Source organism: Eurosta solidaginis, chromosome 5 (assembly GCF_040869045.1).
Source record: "Eurosta solidaginis isolate ZX-2024a chromosome 5, ASM4086904v1, whole genome shotgun sequence".
Classification (NCBI taxonomy): Eukaryota; Metazoa; Arthropoda; class Insecta; order Diptera; family Tephritidae; genus Eurosta; species Eurosta solidaginis.
In genome coordinates, this window is record NC_090323.1 from 94,017,789 (window position 1) to 94,033,605 (window position 15,817).

A 15,817-nucleotide genomic window follows, 5' to 3' on the forward strand; every position below is an offset into this window, starting at 1 on the left:
TGTATATCCTTTAATTCTAGAGTTAAATTGATAAATACCGTGTACGAATTTGTTTAACCCATTTGTTTTGGTTACTCGACGGCTCCGTTCTCGTGTAGCCTACATGTTGCGTTTTTTTTAATTTGCTTACCGGGGTAAAGGTTAGCATGCTTAAAATACGTAAGTCGTTTTGTTCAACAAATTTGAGTAGATAACTCACAGTTGTTGGCATCAGAGCGACAATTTTTGAGATAGTTATTAAAACTGTTTAAAGGATGTCAAACGTTGTTTCTCGTTGTATATCCTTTAATTCTAGAGTTAAATTGATAAATACGTAAGTCGTTTTGTTCAACAAATTTGAGTAGATAACTCAGCAGTTGTTTGCATCAGAGCGGCAATTTTTGAGATAGTTATTAAAACTATTTAAAGGTTGTCAAACGATGTTTTTCGTTGTATATCCTTTAATTCTATAGTTAAATTGATAAATACCGTGTACGAATATGTTTAACCCATTTGTTTTGGTTACTCGCCGGCTCCGTTCTCGTGTAGCCTACATATTGCGTTTTTTTTTTAATTTGCTTACCAGGCTAAAGGTTAGCATGCTTAAAATACGTAAGTCGTTTTGTTCAACAAATTTGAGTAGATAACTCAGCAGTTGTTTGCATCAGAGCGACAATTTTTGAGATAGTTATTAAAACTGTTTAAAGGTTGTCAAACGTTGTTTCTCGCTGTATATCCTTTAATTCTATAGTTAAATTGATAAATACCGTGTACGAATTTGTTTAACCCATTTGTTTTGGTTACTTGACGGCTCCGTTCTCTTGTAGCCTACATATTGCGTTTTTTTTTTTAATTTGCATCAGAGCGACAATTTTTGAGATAGTTATTAAAACTGTTTAAAGGTTGTCAAACGTTGTTTCTCGTTGTATATCCTTTAATTCTAGAGTTAAATTGATAAATAACGTGTACGAATTTGTTTAACGCATTTGTTTTGGTTACTCGACGGCTCAGTTCTCGTGTAGCCTACATATTGCGTTTTTTTTTTAATTTGCTTACCGGGCTAAAGGTTAGCATGCTTAAAATACGTAAGTCGTTTTGTTCAACAAATTTAAGTAGATAACTCATCAGTTGTTTGCATCAGAGCGACAATTTTTGAGATAGTTATTAAAACTGTTTAAAGGTTGTCAAACGTTGTTTCTCGTTGTATATCCTTTAATTCTAGAGTTAAACTGATAAATAACGTGTACGAATTTGTTTAACGCATTTGTTTTGGTTACTCGACGTCTCCGTTCTCGTGTAGCCTACATATTGCGTTTTTTTTTTCTAATTTGCTTACCGGGCTAAAGGTTAGCATGCTTAAAATACGTAAGTCGTTTTGTTCAACAAATTTAAGTAGATAACTCATCAGTTGTTTGCATCAGAGCGACAATTTTTGAGATAGTTATTAAAACTGTTTAAAGGTTGTCAAACGTTGTTTCTCGTTGTATATCCTTTAATTCTAGAGTTAAATTGATAAATAACGTGTACGAATTTGTTTAACGCATTTGTTTTGGTTACTCGACGTCTCCGTTCTCGTGTAGCCTACATATTGCGTTTTTTTTTTTAATTTGCTTACCGGGCTAAAGGTTAGCATGCTTAAAATACGTAAGTCGTTTTGTTCAACAAATTTAAGGAGATAACTCATCAGTTGTTTGCATCAGAGCGACAATTTTTGAGATAGTTATTAAAACTGTTTAAAGGTTGTCAAACGTTGTTTCTCGTTGTATATCCTTTAATTCTAGAGTTAAATTGATAAATAACGTGTACGAATTTGTTTAACGCATTTGTTTTGTTTACTCGACGTCTCCGTTCTCGTGTAGCCTACATATTGCGTTTTTTTTTAATTTGCTTACCGGGCTAAAGGTTAGCATGCTTAAAATACGTAAGTCGTTTTGTTCAACAAATTTAAGTAGATAACTCATCAGTTGTTTGCATCAGAGCGACAATTTTTGAGATAGTTATTAAAACTGTTTAAAGGTTGTCAAACGTTGTTTCTCGTTGTATATCCTTTAATTCTAGAGTTAAATTGATAAATAACGTGTACGAATTTGTTTAACGCATTTGTTTTGGTTACTCGACGTCTCCGTTCTCGTGTAGCCTACATATTGCTTTTTTTTTTAATTTGCTTACCGGGCTAAAGGTTAGCATGCTTAAAATACGTAAGTCGTTTTGTTCAACAAATTTAAGTAGATAACTCATCAGTTGTTTGCATCAGAGCGACAATTTTTGAGATAGTTATTAAAACTGTTTAAAGGTTGTCAAACGTTGTTTCTCGTTGTATATCCTTTAATTCTAGAGTTAAATTGATAAATAACGTGTACGAATTTGGTTAACGCATTTGTTTTGGTTGCTCGACGTCTCCGTTCTCGTGTAGCCTACATATTGCGTTTTTTTTTTTAATTTGCTTACCGGGCTAAAGGTTAGCATGCTTAAAATACGTAAGTCGTTTTGTTCAACAAATTTAAGTAGATAACTCTTCAGTTGTTTGCATCAGAGCGACAATTTTTGAGATAGTTATTAAAACTGTTTAAAGGTTGTCAAACGTTGTTTCTCGTTGTATATCCTTTAATTCTAGAGTTAAATTTATAAATAACGTGTACGAATTTGTTTAACGCATTTGTTTTGGTTACTCGACGGCTCCGTTCTCGTGTAGCCTACATATTGCGTTTTTTTTTTTTAATTTGCTTACCGGGCTAAAGGTTAGCATGGTTAAAATACGTAAGTCGTTTTGTTCAACAAATTTAAGTAGATAACTCATCAGTTGTTTGCATCAGAGCGACAATTTTTGAGATAGTTATTAAAACTGTTTAAAGGTTGTCAAACGTTGTTTCTCGTTGTATATCCTTTAATTCTAGAGTTAAATTGATAAATAACGTGTACGAATTTGTTTAACGCATTTGTTTTGGTTACTCGACGTCTCCGTTCTCGTGTAGCCTACATATTGCGTTTTTTTTTATTTGCTTACCGGGCTAAAGGTTAGCATGCTTAAAATACGTAAGTCGTTTTGTTCAACAAATTTAAGTAGATAACTCATCAGTTGTTTGCATCAGAGCGACAATTTTTGAGATAGTTATTAAAACTGTTTAAAGGTTGTCAAACGTTGTTTCTCGTTGTATATCCTTTAATTCTAGAGTTCAATTGATAAATAACGTGTACGAATTTGTTTAACGCATTTGTTTTGGTTACTCGACGTCTCCGTTCTCGTGTAGCCTACATATTGCGTTTTTTTTTTAATTTGCTTACCGGGCTAAAGGTTAGCATGCTTAAAATACGTAAGTCGTTTTGTTCAACAAATTTACGTAGATAACTCCTCAGTTGTTTGCATCAGAGCGACGATTTTTGAGATAGTTATTAAAACTGTTTAAAGGTTGTCAAACGTTGTTTCTCGTTGTATATCCTTTAATTCTAAAGTTAAATTGATAAATAACGTGTACGAATTTGTTTAACGCATTTTATGTGGTTACTCGAGGTCTCCATTCTCGTGTAGCCTACATATTGCGTTTTTTTTTTTAATTTGCTTACCGGGCTAAAGGTTAGCATGCTTAAAATACGTAAGTCGTTTTGTTCAAAAAATTTAAGTAGATAACTCCTCAGTTGTTTGCATCAGAGCGAAGATTTTTGAGATAGTTATTAAAACTGTTTAAAGGTTGTCAAACGTTGTTTCTCGTTGTATATCCTTTAATTCTAGAGTTAAATTGATAAATAACGTGTACGAATTTGTTTAACGCATTTGTTTTGGTTACTCGACGGCTCCGTTCTCGTGTAGCCTACATATTGCGTTTTTTTTTTTAATTTGCTTACCGTGCTAAAGGTTAGCATGCTTAAAATACGTAAGTCGTTTTGTTCAACAAATTTAAGTAGATAACTCCTCAGTTGTTTGCATCAGAGCGACGATTTTTGAGATAGTTATTAAGACTGTTTAAAGGTTGTCAAACGTTGTTTCTCGTTGTATATCCTTTAATTCTAGAGTTAAATTGATAAATAACGTGTACGAATTTGTTTAACGCATTTGTTTTTGTTACTCGACGTCTACGTTCTCGTGTAGCCTACATATTGCGTTTTTTTTTTTAATTTGCTTACCGGGCTAAAGGTTAGCATGCTTAAAATACGTAAGTCGTTTTGTTCAACAAATTTAAGTAGATAACTCTTCAGTTGTTTGCATCAGAGCGACAATTTTTGAGATAGTTATTAAAACTGTTTAAAGGTTGCTTACCGGGCTAAAGGTTAGCATGCTTAAAATACGTAAGTCGTTTTGTTCAACAAATTTAAGTAGATAACTCTTCAGTTGTTTGCATCAGAGCGACAATTTTTGAGATAGTTATTAAAACGTTGTTTCTCGTTGCATATCCTTTAATTCTAGTGTTAAATTGATAAATACCGTGTACGAATTTGTTTAACGCATTTGTTTTGGTTACTCGACGTCTCCGTTCTCGTGTAGCCTACATATTGCGTTTTTTTTTTTAATTTGCTTACCGGGCTAAAGGTTAGCATGCTTAAAATACGTAAGTCGTTTTGTTCAACAAATTTGAGTAGATAACTCAGCAGTTGTTTGCATCAGAGCGACAATTTTTGAGATAGTTATTAAAACTGTTTAAAGGTTGTCAAACGTTGTTTCTCGTTGTATATCCTTTAGTTCTAGAGTTAAATTGATAAATAACGTGTCCGAATTTGTTTAACGCATTTGTTTTGGTTACTCGGCGGCTCCGTTCTCTTTAGCCTACATATTGCGTTTTTTTTTAATTTGCTTACCGGGCTAAAGGTTAGCATGCTTAAAATACGTAAGTCGTTTTGTTCAACAAATTTGAGTAGATAACTCAGCAGTTGTTTGCATCAGAGCGACAATTTTTGAGATAGTTATTAAAACTGTTTAAAGGTTGTCAAACGTTGTTTCTCGTTGTATATCCTTTAATTCTCGAGTTAAATTGATAAATACCGTGTACGAATTTGTTTAACGCATTTGTTTTGGTTACTTGACGTCTCCGTTCTCGTGTAGCTTACATATTGCGTTTTTTTTTTAATTTGCTTACCGGGCTAAAGGTTAGCATGCTTAAAATACGTAAGTCGTTTTGTTCAACAAATTTGAGTAGATAACTCAGCAGTTGTTTGCATCAGAGCGACAATTTTTGAGATAGTTATTAAAACTGTTTAAAGGTTGTCAAACGTTTTTCTCGTTGTATATCCTTTAATTCTAGAGTTAAATTGATAAATACCGTGTACGAATTTGTTTAACCCATTTGTTTTGGTTACTCGACGGCTCCGTTCTCGTGTAGCCTACATGTTGCGTTTTTTTTAATTTGCTTACCGGGGTAAAGGTTAGCATGCTTAAAATACGTAAGTCGTTTTGTTCAACAAATTTGAGTAGATAACTCACAGTTGTTGGCATCAGAGCGACAATTTTTGAGATAGTTATTAAAACTGTTTAAAGGATGTCAAACGTTGTTTCTCGTTGTATATCCTTTAATTCTAGAGTTAAATTGATAAATACGTAAGTCGTTTTGTTCAACAAATTTGAGTAGATAACTCAGCAGTTGTTTGCATCAGAGCGGCAATTTTTGAGATAGTTATTAAAACTATTTAAAGGTTGTCAAACGATGTTTTTCGTTGTATATCCTTTAATTCTATAGTTAAATTGATAAATACCGTGTACGAATATGTTTAACCCATTTGTTTTGGTTACTCGACGGCTCCGTTCTCGTGTAGCCTACATATTGCGTTTTTTTTTTAATTTGCGTACCTGGCTAAAGGTTAGCATGCTTAAAATACGTAAGTCGTTTTGTTCAACAAATTTGAGTAGATAACTCAGCAGTTGTTTGCATCAGAGCGACAATTTTTGAGATAGTTATTAAAACTGTTTAAAGGTTGTCAAACGTTGTTTCTCGCTGTATATCCTTTAATTCTATAGTTAAATTGATAAATACCGTGTACGAATTTGTTTAACCCATTTGTTTTGGTTACTTGACGGCTCCGTTCTCTTGTAGCCTACATATTGCGTTTTTTTTTTTAATTTGCATCAGAGCGACAATTTTTGAGATAGTTATTAAAACTGTTTAAAGGTTGTCAAACGTTGTTTCTCGTTGTATATCCTTTAATTCTAGAGTTAAATTGATAAATAACGTGTACGAATTTGTTTAACGCATTTGTTTTGGTTACTCGACGGCTCAGTTCTCGTGTAGCCTACATATTGCGTTTTTTTTTTAATTTGCTTACCGGGCTAAAGGTTAGCATGCTTAAAATACGTAAGTCGTTTTGTTCAACAAATTTAAGTAGATAACTCATCAGTTGTTTGCATCAGAGCGACAATTTTTGAGATAGTTATTAAAACTGTTTAAAGGTTGTCAAACGTTGTTTCTCGTTGTATATCCTTTAATTCTAGAGTTAAACTGATAAATAACGTGTACGAATTTGTTTAACGCATTTGTTTTGGTTACTCGACGTCTCCGTTCTCGTGTAGCCTACATATTGCGTTTTTTTTTTCTAATTTGCTTACCGGGCTAAAGGTTAGCATGCTTAAAATACGTAAGTCGTTTTGTTCAACAAATTTAAGTAGATAACTCATCAGTTGTTTGCATCAGAGCGACAATTTTTGAGATAGTTATTAAAACTGTTTAAAGGTTGTCAAACGTTGTTTCTCGTTGTATATCCTTTAATTCTAGAGTTAAATTGATAAATAACGTGTACGAATTTGTTTAACGCATTTGTTTTGGTTACTCGACGTCTCCGTTCTCGTGTAGCCTACATATTGCGTTTTTTTTTTTAATTTGCTTACCGGGCTAAAGGTTAGCATGCTTAAAATACGTAAGTCGTTTTGTTCAACAAATTTAAGGAGATAACTCATCAGTTGTTTGCATCAGAGCGACAATTTTTGAGATAGTTATTAAAACTGTTTAAAGGTTGTCAAACGTTGTTTCTCGTTGTATATCCTTTAATTCTAGAGTTAAATTGATAAATAACGTGTACGAATTTGTTTAACGCATTTGTTTTGTTTACTCGACGTCTCCGTTCTCGTGTAGCCTACATATTGCGTTTTTTTTTAATTTGCTTACCGGGCTAAAGGTTAGCATGCTTAAAATACGTAAGTCGTTTTGTTCAACAAATTTAAGTAGATAACTCATCAGTTGTTTGCATCAGAGCGACAATTTTTGAGATAGTTATTAAAACTGTTTAAAGGTTGTCAAACGTTGTTTCTCGTTGTATATCCTTTAATTCTAGAGTTAAATTGATAAATAACGTGTACGAATTTGTTTAACGCATTTGTTTTGGTTACTCGACGTCTCCGTTCTCGTGTAGCCTACATATTGCGTTTTTTTTTAATTTGCTTACCGGGCTAAAGGTTAGCATGCTTAAAATACGTAAGTCGTTTTGTTCAACAAATTTAAGTAGATAACTCATCAGTTGTTTGCATCAGAGCGACAATTTTTGAGATAGTTATTAAAACTGTTTAAAGGTTGTCAAACGTTGTTTCTCGTTGTATATCCTTTAATTCTAGAGTTAAATTGATAAATAACGTGTACGAATTTGGTTAACGCATTTGTTTTGGTTGCTCGACGTCTCCGTTCTCGTGTAGCCTACATATTGCGTTTTTTTTTTAATTTGCTTACCGGGCTAAAGGTTAGCATGCTTAAAATACGTAAGTCGTTTTGTTCAACAAATTTAAGTAGATAACTCATCAGTTGTTTGCATCAGAGCGACAATTTTTGAGATAGTTATTAAAACTGTTTAAAGGTTGTCAAACGTTGTTTCTCGTTGTATATCCTTTAATTCTAGAGTTAAATTGATAAATAACGTGTACGAATTTGTCTAACGCATTTGTTTTGGTTACTCGACGTCTCCGTTCTCGTGTAGCCTACATATTGCGTTTTTTTTTTAATTTGCTTACCGGGCTAAAGGTTAGCATGCTTAAAATACGTAAGTCGTTTTGTTCAACAAATTTAAGTAGATAACTCATCAGTTGTTTGAATCAGAGCGACAATTTTTGAGATAGTTATTAAAACTGTTTAAAGGTTGTCAAACGTTGTTTCTCGTTGTATATCCTTTAATTCTAGAGTTAAATTGATAAATAACGTGTACGATTTTGTTTAACGCATTTGTTTTGGTTACTCGACGGCTCCGTTCTCGTGTAGCCTACATATTGCGTTTTTTTTTTTAATTTGCTTACCGGGCTAAAGGTTAGCATGCTTAAAATACGTAAGTCATTTGTTCAACAAATTTAAGTAGATAACTCATCAGTTGTTTGCATCAGAGCGACAATTTTTGAGTTGTTTCTCGTTGTATATCCTTTAATTCTAGAGTTAAATTGATAAATAACGTGTACGAATTTGTTTAACGCATTTGTTTTGGTTACTCGACGGCTCCGTTCTCGTGTAGCCTACATATTGCGTTTTTTTTTTAATTTGCTTACCGGGCTAAAGGTTAGCATGCTTAAAATACGTAAGTCGTTTTGTTCAACAAATTTGAGTAGATAACTCATCAGTTGTTTGCATCAGAGCGACAATTTTTGAGATAGTTATTAAAACTGTTTAAAGGTTGTCAAACGTTGTTTCTCGTTGTATATCCTTTAATTCTAGAGTTAAATTGATAAATAACGTGTACGAATTTGTTTAACGCATTTGTTTTGGTTACTCGACGGCTCAGTTCTCGTGTAGCCTACATATTGCGTTTTTTTTTTAATTTGCTTACCGGGCTAAAGGTTAGCATGCTTAAAATACGTAAGTCGTTTTGTTCAACAAATTTAAGTAGATAACTCATCAGTTGTTTGCATCAGAGCGACAATTTTTGAGATAGTTATTAAAACTGTTTAAAGGTTGCCAAACGTTGTTTCTCGTTGTATATCCTTTAATTCTAGAGTTAAACTGATAAATAACGTGTACGAATTTGTTTAACGCATTTGTTTTGGTTACTCGACGTCTCCGTTCTCGTGTAGCCTACATATTGCGTTTTTTTTTTCTAATTTGCTTACCGGGCTAAAGGTTAGCATGCTTAAAATACGTAAGTCGTTTTGTTCAACAAATTTAAGTAGATAACTCATCAGTTGTTTGCATCAGAGCGACAATTTTTGAGATAGTTATTAAAACTGTTTAAAGGTTGTCAAACGTTGTTTCTCGTTGTATATCCTTTAATTCTAGAGTTAAATTGATAAATAACGTGTACGAATTTGTTTAACGCATTTGTTTTGGTTACTCGACGTCTCCGTTCTCGTGTAGCCTACATATTGCGTTTTTTTTTTTAATTTGCTTACCGGGCTAAAGGTTAGCATGCTTAAAATACGTAAGTCGTTTTGTTCAACAAATTTAAGGAGATAACTCATCAGTTGTTTGCATCAGAGCGACAATTTTTGAGATAGTTATTAAAACTGTTTAAAGGTTGTCAAACGTTGTTTCTCGTTGTATATCCTTTAATTCTAGAGTTAAATTGATAAATAACGTGTACGAATTTGTTTAACGCATTTGTTTTGTTTACTCGACGTCTCCGTTCTCGTGTAGCCTACATATTGCGTTTTTTTTTAATTTGCTTACCGGGCTAAAGGTTAGCATGCTTAAAATACGTAAGTCGTTTTGTTCAACAAATTTAAGTAGATAACTCATCAGTTGTTTGCATCAGAGCGACAATTTTTGAGATAGTTATTAAAACTGTTTAAAGGTTGTCAAACGTTGTTTCTCGTTGTATATCCTTTAATTCTAGAGTTAAATTGATAAATAACGTGTACGAATTTGTTTAACGCATTTGTTTTGGTTACTCGACGTCTCCGTTCTCGTGTAGCCTACATATTGCTTTTTTTTTTAATTTGCTTACCGGGCTAAAGGTTAGCATGCTTAAAATACGTAAGTCGTTTTGTTCAACAAATTTAAGTAGATAACTCATCAGTTGTTTGCATCAGAGCGACAATTTTTGAGATAGTTATTAAAACTGTTTAAAGGTTGTCAAACGTTGTTTCTCGTTGTATATCCTTTAATTCTAGAGTTAAATTGATAAATAACGTGTACGAATTTGGTTAACGCATTTGTTTTGGTTGCTCGACGTCTCCGTTCTCGTGTAGCCTACATATTGCGTTTTTTTTTTAATTTGCTTACCGGGCTAAAGGTTAGCATGCTTAAAATACGTAAGTCGTTTTGTTCAACAAATTTAAGTAGATAACTCATCAGTTGTTTGCATCAGAGCGACAATTTTTGAGATAGTTATTAAAACTGTTTAAAGGTTGTCAAACGTTGTTTCTCGTTGTATATCCTTTAATTCTAGAGTTAAATTGATAAATAACGTGTACGAATTTGTCTAACGCATTTGTTTTGGTTACTCGACGTCTCCGTTCTCGTGTAGCTTACATATTGCGTTTTTTTTTTAATTTGCTTACCGGGCTAAAGGTTAGCATGCTTAAAATACGTAAGTCGTTTTGTTCAACAAATTTAAGTAGATAACTCATCAGTTGTTTGAATCAGAGCGACAATTTTTGAGATAGTTATTAAAACTGTTTAAAGGTTGTCAAACGTTGTTTCTCGTTGTATATCCTTTAATTCTAGAGTTAAATTGATAAATAACGTGTACGATTTTGTTTAACGCATTTGTTTTGGTTACTCGACGGCTCCGTTCTCGTGTAGCCTACATATTGCGTTTTTTTTTTAATTTGCTTACCGGGCTAAAGGTTAGCATGCTTAAAATACGTAAGTCATTTGTTCAACAAATTTAAGTAGATAACTCATCAGTTGTTTGCATCAGAGCGACAATTTTTGAGTTGTTTCTCGTTGTATATCCTTTAATTCTAGAGTTAAATTGATAAATAACGTGTACGAATTTGTTTAACGCATTTGTTTTGGTTACTCGACGGCTCCGTTCTCGTGTAGCCTACATATTGCGTTTTTTTTTTTAATTTGCTTACCGGGCTAAAGGTTAGCATGCTTAAAATACGTAAGTCGTTTTGTTCAACAAATTTGAGTAGATAACTCATCAGTTGTTTGCATCAGAGCGACAATTTTTGAGATAGTTATTAAAACTGTTTAAAGGTTGTCAAACGTTGTTTCTCGTTGTATATCCTTTAATTCTAGAGTTAAATTGATAAATAACGTGTACAAATTTGTTTAAGGCATTTGTTTTGGTTACTCGACGTCTCCGTTCTCGTGTAGCCTACATATTGCGTTTTTTTTTTTAATTTGCTTACCGGGCTAAAGGTTAGCATGCTTAAAATACGTAAGTCGTTTTGTTCAACAAATTTAAGTAGATAACTCATCAGTTGTTTGCATCAGAGCGACAATTTTTGAGATAGTTATTAAAACTGTTTAAAGGTTGTCAAACGTTGTTTCTCGTGGTATATCCTTTAATTCTAGAGTTAAATTGATAAATAACGTGTACGAATTTGTTTAACGCATTTCTTTTGGTTACTCGACGTCTCCGTTCTCGTGTAGCCTACATATTGCGTTTTTTTTTTTAATTTGCTTACCGGGCTAAAGGTTAGCATGCTTAAAATACGTAAGTCGTTTTGTTCAACAAATTTGAGTAGATAACTCATCAGTTGTTTGCATCAGAGCGACAATTTTTGAGATAGTTATTAAAACTGTTTAAAGGTTGTCAAACGTTGTTTCTCGTTGTATATCCTTTAATTCTAGAGTTAAATTGATAAATAACGTGTACGAATTTGTTTAACGCATTTGTTTGGGTTACTCGACGTCTCCGTTCTCGTGTAGCCTACATATTGCGTTTTTTTTTTTTAATTTGCTTACCGGGCTAAAGGTTAGCATGCTTAAAATACGTAAGTCGTTTTGTTCAACAAATTTAAGTAGATAACTCATCATTTGTTTGCATCAGAGCGACGATTTTTGAGATAGTTATTAAAACGGTTTAAAGGTTGTCAAACGTTGTTTCTCGTTGTATATCCTTTAATTCTAGAGTCAAATTGATAAATAACGTGTACGAATTTGTTTAACGCATTTGTTTTGGTTACTCGACGTCTCCGTTCTCGTGTAGCCTACATATTGCGTTTTTTTTTTAATTTGCTTACCGGGCTAAAGGTTAGCATGCTTAAAATACGTAAGTCGTTTTGTTCAACAAATTTAAGTAGATAACTCCTCAGTTGTTTGCATCAGAGCGACGATTTTTGAGATAGTTATTAAAACTGTTTAAAGGTTGTCAAACGTTGTTTCTCGTTGTATATCCTTTAATTCTAGAGTTAAATTGATAAATAACGTGTACGAATTTGTTTAACGCATTTGTTTTGGTTACTCGACGTCTCCGTTCTCGTGTAGCCTACATATTGCGTTTTTTTTTTTAATTTGCTTACCGGGCTAAAGGTTAGCATGCTTAAAATACGTAAGTCGTTTTGTTCAACAAATTTAAGTAGATAACTCATCAGTTGTTTGCATCAGAGCGACAATTTTTGAGATAGTTATTAAAACTGTTTAAAGGTTGTCAAACGTTGTTTCTCGTTGTATATCCTTTAATTCTAGAGTTAAATTGATAAATAACGTGTACGAATTTGGTTAACGCATTTGTTTTGGTTGCTCGACGTCTCCGTTCTCGTGTAGCCTACATATTGCGTTTTTTTTTTAATTTGCTTACCGGGCTAAAGGTTAGCATGCTTAAAATACGTAAGTCGTTTTGTTCAACAAATTTAAGTAGATAACTCATCAGTTGTTTGCATCAGAGCGACAATTTTTGAGATAGTTATTAAAACTGTTTAAAGGTTGTCAAACGTTGTTTCTCGTTGTATATCCTTTAATTCTAGAGTTAAATTGATAAATAACGTGTAAGAATTTGTCTAACGCATTTGTTTTGGTTACTCGACGTCTCCGTTCTCGTGTAGCCTACATATTGCGTTTTTTTTTTAATTTGCTTACCGGGCTAAAGGTTAGCATGCTTAAAATACGTAAGTCGTTTTGTTCAACAAATTTAAGTAGATAACTCATCAGTTGTTTGAATCAGAGCGACAATTTTTGAGATAGTTATTAAAACTGTTTAAAGGTTGTCAAACGTTGTTTCTCGTTGTATATCCTTTAATTCTAGAGTTAAATTGATAAATAACGTGTACGATTTTGTTTAACGCATTTGTTTGGGTTACTCGACGTCTCCGTTCTCGTGTAGCCTACATATTGCGTTTTTTTTTTTAATTTGCTTACCGGGCTAAAGGTTAGCATGCTTAAAATACGTAAGTCGTTTTGTTTAACAAATTTAAGTAGATAACTCATCATTTGTTTGCATCAGAGCGACGATTTTTGAGATAGTTATTAAAACGGTTTAAAGGTTGTCAAACGTTGTTTCTCGTTGTATATCCTTTAATTCTAGAGTCAAATTGATAAATAACGTGTACGAATTTGTTTAACGCATTTGTTTTGGTTACTCGACGTCTCCGTTCTCGTGTAGCCTACATATTGCGTTTTTTTTTTAATTTGCTTACCGGGCTAAAGGTTAGCAAGCTTAAAATACGTAAGTCGTTTTGTTCAACAAATTTGAGTAGATAACTCATCAGTTGTTTGCATCAGAGCGCAATTTTTGAAATAGTTATTAAAACGGTTTAAAGGTTGTCAAACGTTGTTTCTCGTTGTATATCCTTTAATTCTAGAGTCAAATTGATAAATAACGTGTACGAATTTGTTTAACGCATTTGTTTTAAGTAGATAACTCATCAGTTGTTTGAATCAGAGCGACAATTTTTGAGATAGTTATTAAAACTGTTTAAAGGTTGTCAAACGTTGTTTCTCGTTGTATATCCTTTAATTCTAGAGTTAAATTGATAAATAACGTGTACGATTTTGTTTAACGCATTTGTTTTGATTACTCGACGGCTCCGTTCTCGTGTAGCCTACATATTGCGTTTTTTTTTTTAATTTGCTTACCGGGCTAAAGGTTAGCATGCTTAAAATACGTAAGTCGTTTTGTTCAACAAATTTAAGTAGATAACTCTTCAGTCGTTTGCATCAGAGCGACAATTTTTGAGATAGTTATTAAAACTGTTTAAAGGTTGTCAAACGTTGTTTCTCGTTGTATATCCTTTAATTCTAGAGTTAAATTGATAAATAACGTGTACGAATTTGTTTAACGCATTTGTTTTGGTTACTCGACGTCTCCGTTCTCGTGTAGCCTACATATTGCGTTTTTTTTTTTAATTTGCTTACCGGGCTAAAGGTTAGCATGCTTAAAATACGTAAGTCGTTTTGTTCAACAAATTTAAGTAGATAACTCATCAGTTGTTTGCATCAGAGCGACAATTTTTGAGATAGTTATTAAAACTGTTTAAAGGTTGTCAAACGTTGTTTCTCGTTGTATATCCTTTAATTCTAGAGTCAAATTGATAAATAACGTGTACGAATTTGTTTAACGCATTTGTTTTGGTTACTCGACGGCTCCGTTCTCGTGTAGCCTACATATTGCGTTTTTTTTTTAATTTGCTTACCGGGCTAAAGGTTAGCATGCTTAAAATACGTAAGTCGTTTTGTTCAACAAATTTAAGTAGATAACTCATCAGTTGTTTGCATCAGAGCGGCAATTTTTGAGATAGTTATTAAAACTGTTTAAAGGTTGTCAAACGTTGTTTCTCGTTGTATATCCTTTAATTCTAGAGTTAAATTGATAAATAACGTGTACGAATTTGTCTAACGCATTTGTTTTGGTTACTCGACGTCTCCGTTCTCGTGTAGCCTACATATTGCGTTTTTTTTTTTAATTTGCTTACCGGGCTAAAGGTTAGCATGCTTAAAATACGTAAGTCGTTTTGTTCAACAAATTTAAGTCGATAACTCATCAGTTGTTTGAATCAGAGCGACAATTTTTGAGATAGTTATTAAAACTGTTTAAAGGTTGTCAAACGTTGTTTCTCGTTGTATATCCTTTAATTCTAGAGTTAAATTGATAAATAACGTGTACGATTTTGTTTAACGCATTTGTTTTGGTTACTCGACGGCTCCGTTCTCGTGTAGCCTACATATTGCGTTTTTTTTTTTAATTTGCTTACCGGGCTAAGGGTTAGCATGCTTAAAATACGTAAGTCGTTTTGTTCAACAAATTTAAGTAGATAACTCTTCAGTTGTTTGCATCAGAGCGACAATTTTTGAGATAGTTATTAAAACTGTTTAAAGGTTGTCAAACGTTGTTTCTCGTTGTATATCCTTTAATTCTAGAGTTAAATTGATAAATAACGTGTACGAATTTGTTTAACGCATTTGTTTTGGTTACTCGACGTCTCCGTTCTCGTGTAGCCTACATATTGCGTTTTTTTTTTTTAATTTGCTTACCGGGCTAAAGGTTAGCATGCTTAAAATACGTAAGTCATTTTGTTCAACAAATTTGAGTAGATAACTCATCAGTTGTTTGCATCAGAGCGACAATTTTTGAAATAGTTATTAAAACTGTTTAAAGGTTGTCAAACGTTGTTTCTCGTTGTATATCCTTTAATTCTAGAGTCAAATTGATAAATAGCGTGTACGAATTTGTTTAACGCATTTGTTTTGGTTACTCGACGGCTCCGTTCTCGTGTAGCCTACATATTGCGTTTTTTTTTTAATTTGCTTACCGGGCTAAAGGTTAGCATGCTTAAAATACGTAAGTCGTTTTGTTCAACAAATTTAAGTAGATAACTCATCAGTTGTTTGCATCAGAGCGACAATTTTTGAGATAGTTATTAAAACTGTTTAAAGGTTGTCAAACGTTGTTTCTCGTTGTATATCCTTTAATTCTAGAGTTAAATTGAGAAATAACGTGTACGAATTTGTTTAACGCATTTGTTTTGGTTACTCGTCGGCTCCGTTCTCGTGTAGCCTACATATTGCGTTTTTTTTTAATTTGCTTACCGGGCTAAAGGTTAGCATGCTTAAAATACGTAAGT